Below are 14,302 nucleotides of genomic sequence, written 5' to 3'. Positions count from 1 at the left end.
ACATGGGTAGCGAACACACTAAGAAGTCATTATAGATTTTGACACTTTAAACACAGAAAAGGAATCAATTGAAGTTAAGATTATTGAAAAGTCAATTGAAATCAACAATGTCAATATGGATTATAAGGAATTTAAGAACTTTAAGGAAGTTAGGAAGTTACTTCTTTCAATTTTTTAGACAACTCAAGAGGTATCAGATGAATAGAGCGATGACAAAAGGTCATGACGACATCATTTGTACGTTTTTAACACTATGTCAGCAATATGACTAAAATTTTACCAGTTTGACAGCCATTATAATTGACGTAAGTTTGGTGACCTCTTGCTGACTTAATTATAACCTTCAGGTTAATTATCTGACGGATTCTCTTTGTTTCTGCGAACTTCCATGTTTGTCAGAGATAGTTTCTTTCCTCTCAAATTAAACGAACTCTGGCTTTCTCCAGAGATATCAAACCACCTAAAATGGGTCTCTCAGTGAACCATTAGAATCTTTCAAATATGCACCCAATAAGTAATATCCTTATTAAGCATCAAAACCTTTTGTTTTTCAATTTAAAAAAAAACAAAAAAAAATGTTTCTGACGAACTCAGGAAGATATGAAAGACATCTGAAGATGTGTTTTGCTCTAAGAAGTCATAAAAATTATTGTGTAAGTCTGTCAAGGGCATAAGTCCATCAAATCAAGCGAACACCAGACTACAAATTGACCATTGATGATGAATACCAGCTCAAAGAGTTGAATATTTCTTCTTCAATTATCTCTATTCCTTAGGTTTCCACATTTTCTAACTTGCTGATCAAAAAAGCAATAAGAAAGAAGTGCTGAAGAGAAAATTGAAAGACAACTGATTCTTTACGCAATATAGGGCTCTGTGTTGAAGAGAAGCATGACGACTTTGTAATGCAACACTGAAGTTCAAAATAAATACATTCGAGATAATAACAACATTGCCCGAGTCACATAAACTTTTAACAAGATTGACAGTTTGGATTGACAAAAAAAGATCATTGGCAACATTCTGATTACAATCTGTATTCATAGTATTTCTTCTTGAGGGTTTCTCTTTGATAGTCATGATTTCAACAATCATATTTGTGACTAAGCCAATAAGTCACTCATACTAAAATGTGTGTTATTAAAATTAGATTTTGCTACTTGGGATTTTTTTTTCAAAATTTAAAAATCATTTCTTTTATTATTATAAATTCTTGTTCTTTATTTTGTTTTTATTAAATTATTACGTTAGTCTTACTAAAAATTGCATCCTAAGGTCTGGTTTATAATTACACTCAGAAAAATAATCGAGTAAAACTTACTCGAATCGATGTTAAATTAACTTTTTTCGTTGTGATTTTCTATTTAACTGTATTTTACAGTTGATTTTACTTGTATTTAGGTGTAATATTCGGAAGTTATTTTAACTTTTTTTCCTAAAATTCACGACAAAATAGTGTAAATAACTCTTTATAACACTGAAAATAACTCGTTTTAAGAGTTAAAGTAACTCGTTTCAAGAGTTAAAAAAAAAATTTTAGAGTTAAAATAACTCTTTCAAAACCCTAAATGAATAGGATTTTGCAATTTTATGTTTTTTTTTTTTAATTTTATCATTTTCTTTGTTAATATTGTCTTGAAATCACGTTCCCTATGTTCCGAGCGAACCTTAGAGCGAACTATCACGTATGATGCTCGCACATGTCTTCATGAAACATTGTTAGGCATATTTCTAGTTCATGTTCCCTATGACCTTTGTCACACGAAAATCATCTTGACTGAAATATATTCTTAAAACGAAAACACTTATGCATATACTTCAGTCGAGATGAAATTTTACATAGAAAAAGAATAATAATTAGGTATTTAATAATTTTTAGGTTTTTTTTAGTGCAGTAATTTGGAAAGATTTATTAAGTTTACTAAGTACAAGGTTGTCAGTTCCTGGCTTTCAGTCCTACATCTGAAAAAGTTAAAATAACATTACGGAAATGTTAATTGATATTGATAATTGATTACTGCATTATTGATCCGAAGTCGGTGTAAATATGATGCTTTTTGGGTATATTACGGGTTAAAGTTACCCTTTTCATGATAATTTTACATTTAAAAAGGTGTAAAATTAACATTAAAAAATGTTGATATATTTTTACACCTAAAAAGTGTTAAAGATACGAAGAAAAAAGTTAATCGCACCGCCTTTTTTTCTCAGTGTATGATTTCAAGGTCTCATATATGACTAAGTTTAATGTCAGATTGACTACAGTTTAGGTCATGATGACTACATTTTCCTTCTTCAGAAGTTGTTCAAAGTTAAAAGGGTCATTGATTTACTTATTTTATTATTCACGTTTTTTTTTTACTAGTACTGTCTTACTAAATCATTATACGTGAGACTTACAAAACTTTTCTTTCTGTATGCCAGTTTTTGCTACTTGGGTATTTTAACTACTAAGCGAATTATTTTGGATCTTTTTGTTAAATAACCTTAAATATCGATGATTTAATGCAAATTTACGAAATATTTTTACTCTTTTGAATCTTCTAAATCGGTTTAGCAGTATTGAGGAGATTTTTTGCAAACTAACAAACTTTATATATTTTTCTGGGATATTTCTTATCATTTTTGTACGATGCAGAAGAATGAAATGATGAAAGAACAAGATATTGTCTTATGATTCAATTTAATTTTAAGTATACAGATTCAGTCATATCAATTTTTTTGTGTTCTCAAGAGGATGCAAAGGTTTGTGGGAGGGATGTAAAAATTCTGACAAAAATCGCGAAAGATAGCTGAAGATTGTGGAGAAGAAAAGGTGGTTTGTCGGAGGAGGGTACAAGAGAAAGATGATCCAGGAAGACACTACAAAATGAATGATATGCGTGTTTGTGGCTCAAGGCGATGAAAACAGACGTTTAATTTCAGGTTAATAGGTATTTTCATGGTGTTTTTGTAGCGCATCTCCATCGAGGATGGGAAAATTTCCTTTCCGTTTCATTATTTGCGATTGTAATGATAAGAAAACATAATAAAGAAAAATCGCGTGGTTTTATAATAAAAGCAAATATTAGCGCTGGAGCCAAGAAGAAAAAAAAATGTACATATATAAATGTATTATAAAAATCGTATAATAAAAAAAGTACACGATAGAAGAGTGTCTGGTGGCGAAGTGGGTGGTTTTTGGTGGGTGGAGGCTGAAGAGACATACCACAAGGCGGAACAAGTCTTAGGAGATGTTTGAAGGGAGAGAGGGATGAAAAATAAAACAAATACCAAAGATATATCTCCGTGTTGTCATGCGGTGAGTTTCTGATTGCATTTTCCTTTAATGAAAAATCTTTTTTTTTCTCTCTCCTGGTACCATCTACGTCCAGGTGGGAGGAAAAATATCCCGAACTGAAGGATGGTATGGGAAAAGAATGATATTAACGCGAGAGAAGAGGCTAAGGTGGTGAATTTTTTTTCTGGGGTTTGGGTTGTGTTTTCTTTTCTTCGAGAGAATACAACTTTTTTTCTTGTTGTATGTCTTGTACTTTTATCCACCCTCTTTCCCAAACTGATATATACTTCTTGTTCTCGCTTTTCCACTGCCAAGGATAACCAAAATGATAAGAATGACGAAGGTGGGAGCAAAAAAATTAAATCAGAAATTTTAGTGCTTTGCTTGTGAAATTTTTCTCTCATTTTTATGATCTTTCATTTTCGTGAGAGAGGATTGAGGAGAAAAAGTTTGAGTGCAAAGGCAAAGTGACTTTGCAAAGAGATTGTAAGAATGAAAAATAGTTATCGGATTGATTTCTCAGTGAAGGGAATCTTAAGTAAGTTGAAGGCTTTCAGGCATCGCATACACTCTGGCTTCGAACAGTTTATATTTTTCCCATATTTCAATAATGATTCTGACTTTCTAGTAATATGTTTTAATATTCAATCTTAAGTCACATATTTCCAGAAAAAAATATGTCACATTATTCGCATAGTGTTTAAAATCCCCAAGTAGCATAAACTAGACCTCATGACGTAAATTTGCAGTAAATCTTACTTTAAAAAAAACTAGAGAATAAAAATTAGTAAATAACTGATTAAATCCTAAAGACCTTCCCAAGTAGCAAAAACTAGTGGTCATGACGACATAAATTTTAGTTAATCTGACGTTTGACTTACTCATACTTTATTCTTTTGCGAGTTATATGTCTGAAAAGTTGGGAATTTTCAAGAAGAAATACTATGCAACACTTTCAAACAAAAGGCATCTCTGAGGATTACCGAATTTAAAAAGAATGCTGGAAATATTGACGACCTCATGCTTGGAAAGGTTAATTGTCAGACTTTCGCCAGAAGAGTACTTATAAACTAAACCTTACGATGTAATTTGTAGGAATTTGTAGGATTTAGTAAGCACATAGAAGCAAAAATTGAGAATAAAAGGAATGACCGTTTAAATTTGAATAACTTCCCAAGTAGCAAAAACTGGTCCTAAAGACGTATTTTTTGGTACATAGCGGTGACACTTGAAGTTGTAAGACACAAGATGAAGATTTGTCAAGAAGAAACACTATCTCAAACTCTATAAGTAAGGACCCCTCAGATGACTAATGTTTTTAAGCAGAATGTTGGTAATATTGACCACCTTGTATTTGGGGAGTCAAACTGTCAATCTCGACGAACGATTATGTCCAATCTAAACCTCATAACGTGATTTGTAGTAATACTGACCTACTGATTTAGTAAGAATGAATCAGTAAACATTAAGGAATAATATAAACAATGACCGTTTAAATTTTGAAAACTTCCCAAGTAGCAAAAATTAGCCCTGTGGACGTTTTTTTGTTTGGTAATTGGGACATATTGGACGGTGACACTTAAAGTCACATGACAGGAAACGAAGAATCGTCAAGAAGCAATACTATCTTAGACTCTATGATCAAGTACGACTCTCCGATGACTAACATTTCTAAGTAGAACATTGGTGATACTGGAAACCTTGTACTTGGCGAGCTAAACTGTCAATCTTGACAGAGGATTAAGTATAACCTAGACCACACGATATATATGGTTAGTCTCACGTATTAATTTGCCACTGATTTAACAAAAACGATCTAGTAATAACTTGGGAATAATATAAGCAATGACCGTTAAAATTTTAAAAAACTGCCCAAGTAGCAAAATCTAGTCCCCGTAATGAAAATTTACTAAATCTTGACGTAATGGTTTACAGATTGTCCAGGTAGCGTTTTGCCATTGAAGTACGATTTTCATACGACGTTTGTTCGGTTTAAAATTGTTCTTGCTCACCTGTGCTCTTGATGGAAAAACTATAAAATAATGAAAATTTGAGAAGCAAAAGAGGTGGTCGGAATTGCAATCTGTCCGAAATTTAGTACAGTGACCCCATTTTTCTAAAGAATTTGATTTTTATTGACCAAAACTGAGAAAATATAACGACAAAGTATTAATTTTTCACTGCTCTTTTGCTTTATTGCCTTTAACAATCTATTCTGCAAAAAGCCACCCACGTGGAATATTTAATTTAAATTGAAAAAATAGAGATAGGCAAAAAGCACCCACGTAGATGGATATTTTTATATCATTCCAATTATTTCTCCGCCAGAGCATCACCTCACTGCCACTTTCTATGATAATATCAATGTCATTTTTTTCCAAAAGGAAATATAATGAGAATTTCCTAAAAAAAAAAATTCGCCACCAGAATTTGCTGACGTTCACCCAAAAGCCAAAGAAAAATAATTCAAATTGGAGCAGTGTCTACTGATACTCTCCATCATCTTTCCTATACCCCACCAATTTTTTTTCTTATTGTAATAAGCATAATTTTCTTGATAGGAGGAAATTGCTGGAAAATAGAAAATACCCTCCACGTCACATCTTCTTCAGATCCACTTTGATTTTTATTTTTTCCCCATCAACAAAAAAAAACAGTAGCATAAAATACGTAAGAGATAAACCCATGTTCCATTCCCTACCAATTCATGGATCCACTGAAAATTTGGGTGGATGATGTGGTAGAGAAGCGGTGGAAAAAGCTCCTCGAAAATTAATAAGTATTATCATTTAAGTTCAATCAAAAGACGCTTTTCCCCCTGCAAAAAGTCATGCCAGAAAACAGCTTTTGGTGCAAAAAGCGAAAGAAGGGAAATGGAAAAAGCTTAAGCAGAATGTAAATTAAAATAAACTGATGGCAGAGAATTACAAAAAAAATAAACAAGGACAATTCGATACATTTGAGAGATAAAATAGCTAAGAAATTTAGAGCAGGATTTTGAAAATAAAAACGAACTTGACAGAATGCTACGTTTGGTCAGCCGGGTTATAGGTAAATAAATGAAATGTATATAATCATTTTCTTTAAAACTAAAATTAAATGCTTCTCAAATATCAGATTTACTGGTAAATGAGACTGTAATGGCGAATTTGTACAAATACTTAGGATAAATTCGATATTTGCGTAAGTTATAACATGTTGTCAATACATAACCTCACAAAATGTGTGACAACAGTAATACGAGTAAAAAAAAATTCTAATTCCATCTAATTCTAAACTCAAAAAGGTAATCTGAGAGTCAAAATCGGAATTTTAATATATTTAAAGTACAAATTTTTTATTTAGAAATTTTAGAAAATTGACAGCTGTCAAAAGCGCCATCTACCATAGATCAAAAGATAATAATGAACTTTGTAATTGTCAAAGATTAAAAATATCGGAGCAGGGACCTCTCAACATTTCATTTTCCCATATGTTTTTGTATAGATACACTGAAGATTATTGGCAAGTTTTTTCCTAAAGATAATTGACTTATCAGTCTGATATATTTTGAAATTGTGTATTAAAAGCTATCTAAAAATACATATTTCATAATGTTCGCCGATATAATACAGGAACTACGAGAAAATTTGTTTAAGTCACGGTGCAATATCTGCAAAGTTTTTACAAGGAAAAGTGAAAAATAGCTTCACTTTTTATTAGGCTTTTATATTTATTAAAAAAATACACGATAGACTTTCTAAGTTCGTCAAGTACAAAAAAAACAAAAGAAAATTAAATAAACAAAAGGAAAAAGGAAAGTCATGAGACGTCCCGACCCAAGTAGTGAGACCACAGAGAGAGATCAGACGTTCGACGTTCAGACTGCAATTCCGGTACCATGAATCACCGATGCCTAACAGACGCTCCACAATTTAACAGACGAAAGAGATAGGACAGAGTCGAAGCAAGAGAGAAGGTTCAAGATATTGAGGCAGGACATATCACACAACTGACTGAGATACAAAGCAAACAAGGTCACCCCGCTTCAAGTTTTCAAGGACAGGTATTGTAGGAGACCCTCAGCCTGTGACTAGACTCAGCATCGATCGATCCTGATGAATAACTCAGAGCCAGAGGTAAAATGCGGTATAATGAGAAACTTGACAAGCAACAGACGAGTACACGCGCAATACACATGATCCGACTAAATGAGATCCCCATTTTAGGATCACACCCTGGTTCTTAATGAACCTGCAGTAAGGAATGGAAGTACCTTCAATTGTTAATACCAACAAAGGAATGCCAAACATTTTCTTTGAGATAACAATGGCCTAAGATTACCAAAGTTACCAAAGTCGTACATTTGTAAGTCATCCGCGTAAAGGTGGTAATGATAAGAAACAATAACGTTTAGTAAGTTTCAATAAAGGCTAAGAATCGTACAGGTCCCAGAATTGAGCCTTGGCCGATACCTCAATTAAGGGTCTTAAAAGAGGAAGTCTGACCGTCGAACTTAACCTATCGCTTACGTTCATAAAAGTAAGAATATCCCAATGAGACAAACAGATTAGGAAAATCCATATCGGTTCGACAGCTTCTCAGCTGTCGACAATGAGGTAAACTACCAAGTACTCTAAACTTAGAGTTGTCCATACGATTTTGGGTTTTCAGGATTCTGGCTTTCCGGGATTTCGGCTTCTCGTGATTTCGGATTTTCTGGTTTTTGGCTTTCAGTTTTACAGAATTTTGGCGTTTCGGGATTTGTGCCCATTTGATATTTTGATCAGTTCGGGATTTTGGCTTTTCGGAATTTTGACTTTTCGGGTTACAGGCTTCTGATGGTTTTTGGTTTTCGAGATTATGGCTTTCCGGGATATTAGCTTCTCAGGATTTGGCCTTTCGGAATTTTGAGTTTTTAGGACTATGGCTTTCCGAGATATTAGCTTCTCAGGATTTTGGCTATCGGAGTTTGGTTTTTCGGTATTTTAGCTTTCCGAGATTTCGGTTTCTTCGGAATTTTCGGCGATTCCAGATTAGTGATCATTCATGATTTTGACCCATTCGGAATTTTAGCTTTTCGGGAATTTGGATTTTCGGGATATTAGATTCTCAGGATTTTGGCTTTCGGAATTTTGGGTCTTCAGGATTTTGGCTTCGTGGGATACTGACTTCTCAGGATTTTGGCTTTTCGAGATTCCAGATTTTATGAATTTTATCTTTTATTGCATCTTCACACCAGGAGCAATTTCTTTAAAAAATGCCTTTTTAAAGAAAATTTCTCCTATTCTTATAGACAGAAACGTCAGAATTTTTTGAAAAAGGCAGTTTTTGACGAAAATCGCTTCTACTGTGTAGACACCATTAGGATTTCGGGTTTTCGGAATTTTGGCGATTCGGGATTTCTGCCCATTTATGATCTTGACCCATTCGGGAATTTAGTCCATATGGGATTTTGGCTTCGGAATTTTGGCTTTCTGGATTTCGGATTTTCGGAAATTTGGTGATTTGGGATTTATGCCTATTCATGATTTTGGCTTTCTGGAATAATAAGCTTCGCAGAATTTTGGCTTTCGGGATTTTGTGTACTCAGGATTTAGTATTTTCGGGATTTTAGCTTTCGGAATTTCGGCCTTCCGGAATATTGGCGTTTCGGGATTTTTGTTCATTCAGGATTTTGACCAGGGACCTTTTAGGAGATATCATAGATAATTCAAGGACGGTCAGTCACAGAGTTGTGTCTCTCCGTAAGATTAAAATTCTTAGAAAAGACCCTGAGAATTAAAGTTCTTCGCGATCAGAGAAGACAAGGGCGGATTCTAAATCCTTAGAAAACACAGGTAATTAAGATAATAGACGGTAATCCGAACAAGTGAGAGGATTAAATACTTCTTCAATCCCTGGTAGGTCTGGACCTGTTACAAAGGAAATGAATCAGTTTAAATCGTTTTCAGAATGGAAAACGTAAAAAAAACTGACCAGAAAATTCATGAATCGTTATAAAACGTTCTTAATGGTGAACATGTTCATTAACGTCCTTAATCCTACGAATGACACTGTTCGCTATAAATTCAACTATTATCCGGGACACACACTATTATAGGTTGCTATCCACGCTACAATTGATCAATTCAAAAACCCAATTTCGAAATAAAAATCCTCAATTGAGCTTTATCCCCGTGCATTTTTTCCTATTTTTAGGGGAATATAATCCCATTTTCGAAAGCTCCATTTGTTAACACGAAACGCGGTATTCCTGTGAAAAGTACACAAAGTTTAACAAAATCTATACTTGATCGTCTGACTAAATATCAAAACGTTTCGAAATGAAATAAAAATTTAGAGGTTCGTTCCTGAGATTAATTTTCCCGACCCTGTATTCTGACTTCTCCAACTTCGTCTCGACTAAAATAGAAAATCTGCAATACTTTATATTTTAGCCAAGACACATTAATCTCAGAAATGAACCATTAAAGGTTATTTCCCGAGACTCAGCGGTTCATAGCACAGTGGAGTTTTCAAGATTCGATTTCGAAATAATCGAAATAATATATAAACGGCTATTTGGTATGTGTCTCGTCTTACAATTTTCTTTTTTGCAATAAATTCTTGACTTAACAACAATAAATTCATTTCAATTGCAGCATAAATTTGGAATGACTTTTCCTCTTGCCCAAAACATACTTCAACGTCGGCAAAAAAATTAATGATGATCATTTGGTCCATTGAATTTCCGCTTCAATAATAGAATTTATTCAGAAAGGGGGTTAAGTTAGAGGCGTCAGAGGAAAAAAAGAGGGAATAGGGAATGCTCTTTGAGGTGGCTAAAAGAAAGTTTCAATCCCAAGATGAGGATATTAAAAAAAAAAGTATAACAGATTTACGCAATTCCCCCAACTCACATCATATCTCAGAAAAAAGAGAAAAAAGTGTAAGAATAGGGGGATATTTCTAAGTCTCATCCCACATTTGGCTATGTTTCTTTGGGTATTTGAGACACTAGAAAAAAATACCTCATCCCTCCAGTGGATGGCACATAAATATAATCATGGATATAGTCCCCGGAAGAAGGGCATTTCTCGAGCCATTTGCATTTTTCTGGCGTAAAAATTAATCACCAATTTTTAATTCCCGGCTCTTATAGTCTTCGACAAGAATGTTAATATTCAGATTTTTTTTCTCTCCCTTGCCCCATGGCCCATTTCTTATCCCAGCCCATCCACTTCATCAGGAACCGAGGGAATGGACGATGTAATTTGAGAAGAGTTTCACAATTTGACGAGTTCCTGCCATTGCTATATAACCTGCGGCCATTAGAAGTGATAGAAGCTTCACCCATCATCCACCTCCCAGCCCCTATAGAATTTTTTTTCTCTGTACTCCTTAAGCTTGTCCTGTTGTAGATCTTCGGATGTATAAAAATACTTCATGGATTGTGGGTGTTGGCAGAGGAGAAAAAATGATAATAACAGAAAGGACAAGGGATGGAGGGTGTTTAAAGATTTTTTTTCGTGTTTCTAATTTTGAAATGGGCCAAGTGGCATGAAAAGACACGGTCAAATTTGCGGGGGATGGCATGAAGTGATTCTCAAGAAGATTGTCTTGAAAAATTGTTCCCAGGGAGTTGAAAACCTTCCCTCTCCTATCCATTAGTTCTTGCTGGAAAATCCATTGGGAATTTTTATGTAGAGGGATAAGCAAAAGTTGAACTTTGATTGCTTGGAATATGAAGTACTTAGCCTTAAGATTTTTTTTTATATAAGGTCCGAAAACTGGGGTCATTTGGTCAGTGCTTCGATCGTTTTCCCAGAAAATACAGACATATTTGTGCAATTGTTGTCAAAAAAAACCTGGCCAAGACTTCGCGGAAAACTAAAGTTCTAAATAAAACAGAAATACTTTCATTTATTGTCACAAAATCATTATTTTTTCGATTTTCCCAAAAATATCAAAATTCTTGTGATTTTTGAATACAAAATTCTCACAGAACCTCCCAATAGACGATACTTATAACTCGCTGGCAGAAATTTTTAAGAAAAGGGAGCAAAATAAGCTATTTGCGCTTAACGCTAAAATTCATGCGAGCAGTCCATATGCCAGTGAGTAAAGAGGCGCACTGGAAGCACAGACAAGTAACTCAGTGAAAAGTACTAGATGATTAACCAAGTTCATATCCCTCAAATATATAAAGCATTAGCGAAGAATATAATCGTCATACGTGTCTCGAGTTATATTTATTTTACAGGTTAGTCATCTTCTAACAATATTTACTTATAATATCGACAGATATTGCAGCTCAAGAGAAAAAATTACCAACAAAGATGTTGATTTTTGTATAAAAAAAAAACAGAATCTCAGTGTAGGACCAACGGAGAATTATGCATACAGTAGACTCTCTCTCAATCGGGAATATGGGGCAAAATGTCATCCGGTTTAGCGATAGAATTTAGCGTCAAGGCCTTTGTAAATTCCACAAAAAGCGCTCAATTATAAAGAATCACGATTAAATAGGAAGAACTACAGCGAATTTGAGCAAATTAGCTTCATAATTTAGCGTGAAAACTGTCAACAAAATTTGTCGCCCGATTGAAAAAGAGCCGATTGAGTGAGAGTCTACTGTAATAAGGTCCAGAAATTAAGAGGAACTATCAATGTGTATAACTACCAATAAAAAATTATCAATTTGGACCAGGTATTGTTGAAAACATGGGCAGAATGTAGCAGGATGCGCAATAAAGTGGAATTGGCACAGTAACGATAAACTATTGAACTTTTAAGATTCAGGACAACATTAAAACACTGAATCGGGATATTCTACCACCTCCACTGCATTCGCCACTTCGCCAGCCCTGGTCTCTTCCGATTTGCCTTTTAACTCTTTCCGGACCGCAGCATATGCTGCAAGCAAATTTCACAATTTTTAATCAAAAATATCTAAGCTCAGGAATTAATTGAAGTCCTACAAAAAATATCTTACATTTGGACATCCTTATAGTTTGTAATCATCCACAAGAATCGGATTTTTATCAGTTCTGAATAATTAAAAAACATTGTTTTTGATAGAAGATGCATATGCTTCTTTGGGTACTACAGTCCCAAAAGAGACGAAAGAGTTAAAAGAGGTGGCAAAGCGATCCATGGTTTGAAAACTACCCGAACTTGTGTATTTTAGATGCTAGGGTAAATGTCCCAATCCAAAACCATTTCCAGACGCTTCAACTTTGACAGAAAATTCAACACATTAAGTTTATATTTTTTTCTGAAGAGAATTACATAAATTTGCTCTTTGACACTTTTAGAATGTTACTGTTTAGTGAAAATTCTTTAGATATAATTTGAAAACTTCTTAAATACAAATAAAATACGCGAGTGTAAAATGCTTCTATTGGAAACAAATTAATCCAAATGGAGATAAGGGAAAGTTTCCAATTGGAGACAAACAGCGTAAGAGAAACCGCGACGAAAGGCTTTTATAACCTTGTTGAGTTGCTCTTGAGTGTAGGATTTGTTCTTATTCCTGGTGTTTTCTCCTTTCCCATCTAAAACAATAAGAAAATCTCTCCAAAAAATTATATTTATTTCCGGTGTTTCCTATTGAAGCATTTGCAGACACTTCAGAAAAATACTTTTTGTTCACGAAATAGGTAATTATTTCATTTGAAAACTTCACGTACCATTAACAATAAAGATTAGCACTGAATTTAACTAAAATTAACCAGAAATATGACATAAATGTTAAACAAAACGAATAAACAAAAGTCACCTCAGTGTGTTTTTCATTGGAAAACATGGTGGATCGATGAAAAATTCGATGGTGAAAAGGTACACTTTTAATTTCTCTGAGAAATTAACAAATTAAAATTTGTGAATATGAATGGATTTTCGCTTTATTTGGAGCAAAATTAACTAAATAATGAAACTGTGGTATAGAAGAAATATAAATATAATAATTTAGTACTGTATTTATCATGAAAACAATGACGTTTCCATTTGGAGTAGCGAAAAATTTCCATTTGGAGCAGAATTTGAATTAGCTTATTTTACCCTACTGCGAACTTACAATTTTCTCATCCATAAATAAACTATTCAAATATACATTTACTTCACTGGCTAGCTTGGTAAAAAAAACATTGCAAAACTACACCGAGAAAAATGTGGATGGTAAAATTTACCATCCTCCATACAAAATTCTAATGGCCGGATAGTAAAAAAGTCACCCAGCAAACGCGATATTAAATTGGACAGTCAAAAATTGTAGAATCTATTGCATGGATAGTAAATTTTAATAGCCGGATGGTAAATTCTAATATCCCCGGATATTAGATTTTACTAGCCGGATGGTAAATTTTACTGGCAGGATAGTAAATTTTACTAGCCGGATATTAGAATGAAAAATGTCGGAAAAATTTATTTTTCCTTATTTTCATTAATTTTTGGCCATTGTTTGAGGGCTTGGGGCCCTTCTTGGATGATATTCTCTGCATTTCAAGCCATTTTGGTGCGTGAAAATTGACGACTGCGCCGAGATTTGAACACGCGACCTTTGTGATGACAGTCCAGCATCTTCCAGCTGCGCCACGAATTGCTATAATGTATTCAAAGCATATCGGGAACCGTTGCATCGGCACCCACGATATTCCAAAATGACATTCTAACAGCAGGATGGCAAATTTTACTGGCTTGGATAGTAATTTCAATCGAAATTACTATCCTCCGTTAAAATTTACTGTCTTCCAGTTAAATTTTAACATCTAATATGCGGCCAGTAAAATTTACTTCCCGGATATTAGAATCTAAGAGAGGTCAAGGTAAAATCTAAGTGAGGATAGTAGATTTTACCATCCGGCTATTAGAATTTACTATCCATAGGATACTTATACAATGAGAAATTCTCCAGCAGAAACTAAAATAATTGGAGAGGGACTTTTCGGTGTTTGCCAGTGAAAAAGGTCACTTTAAGATGAAAACACTTTATTGTTGGATAATGAGCTGGCGTGATGGATATTCTGTGGGGACACTTCCGGTAATCGCCAGTGGAAATTT

At 34.0% G+C, this 14,302-nt stretch overlaps 1 protein-coding gene across 1 annotated transcript in view; it reads right to left on the bottom strand.

Moving 5' to 3' along the window:
- LOC129799055 (nuclear pore complex protein Nup88) overlaps positions 1 to 14,302 on the bottom strand; it is a 172,275-nt gene that overhangs the window by 96,166 nt on the left and 61,807 nt on the right. The window lies entirely within an intron of this gene.

Source organism: Phlebotomus papatasi, chromosome 1 (genome assembly GCF_024763615.1).
Source record: "Phlebotomus papatasi isolate M1 chromosome 1, Ppap_2.1, whole genome shotgun sequence".
NCBI lineage: Eukaryota > Metazoa > Arthropoda > Insecta > Diptera > Psychodidae > Phlebotomus > Phlebotomus papatasi.
This window is presented reverse-complemented; position numbering and strand designations above follow the sequence as displayed.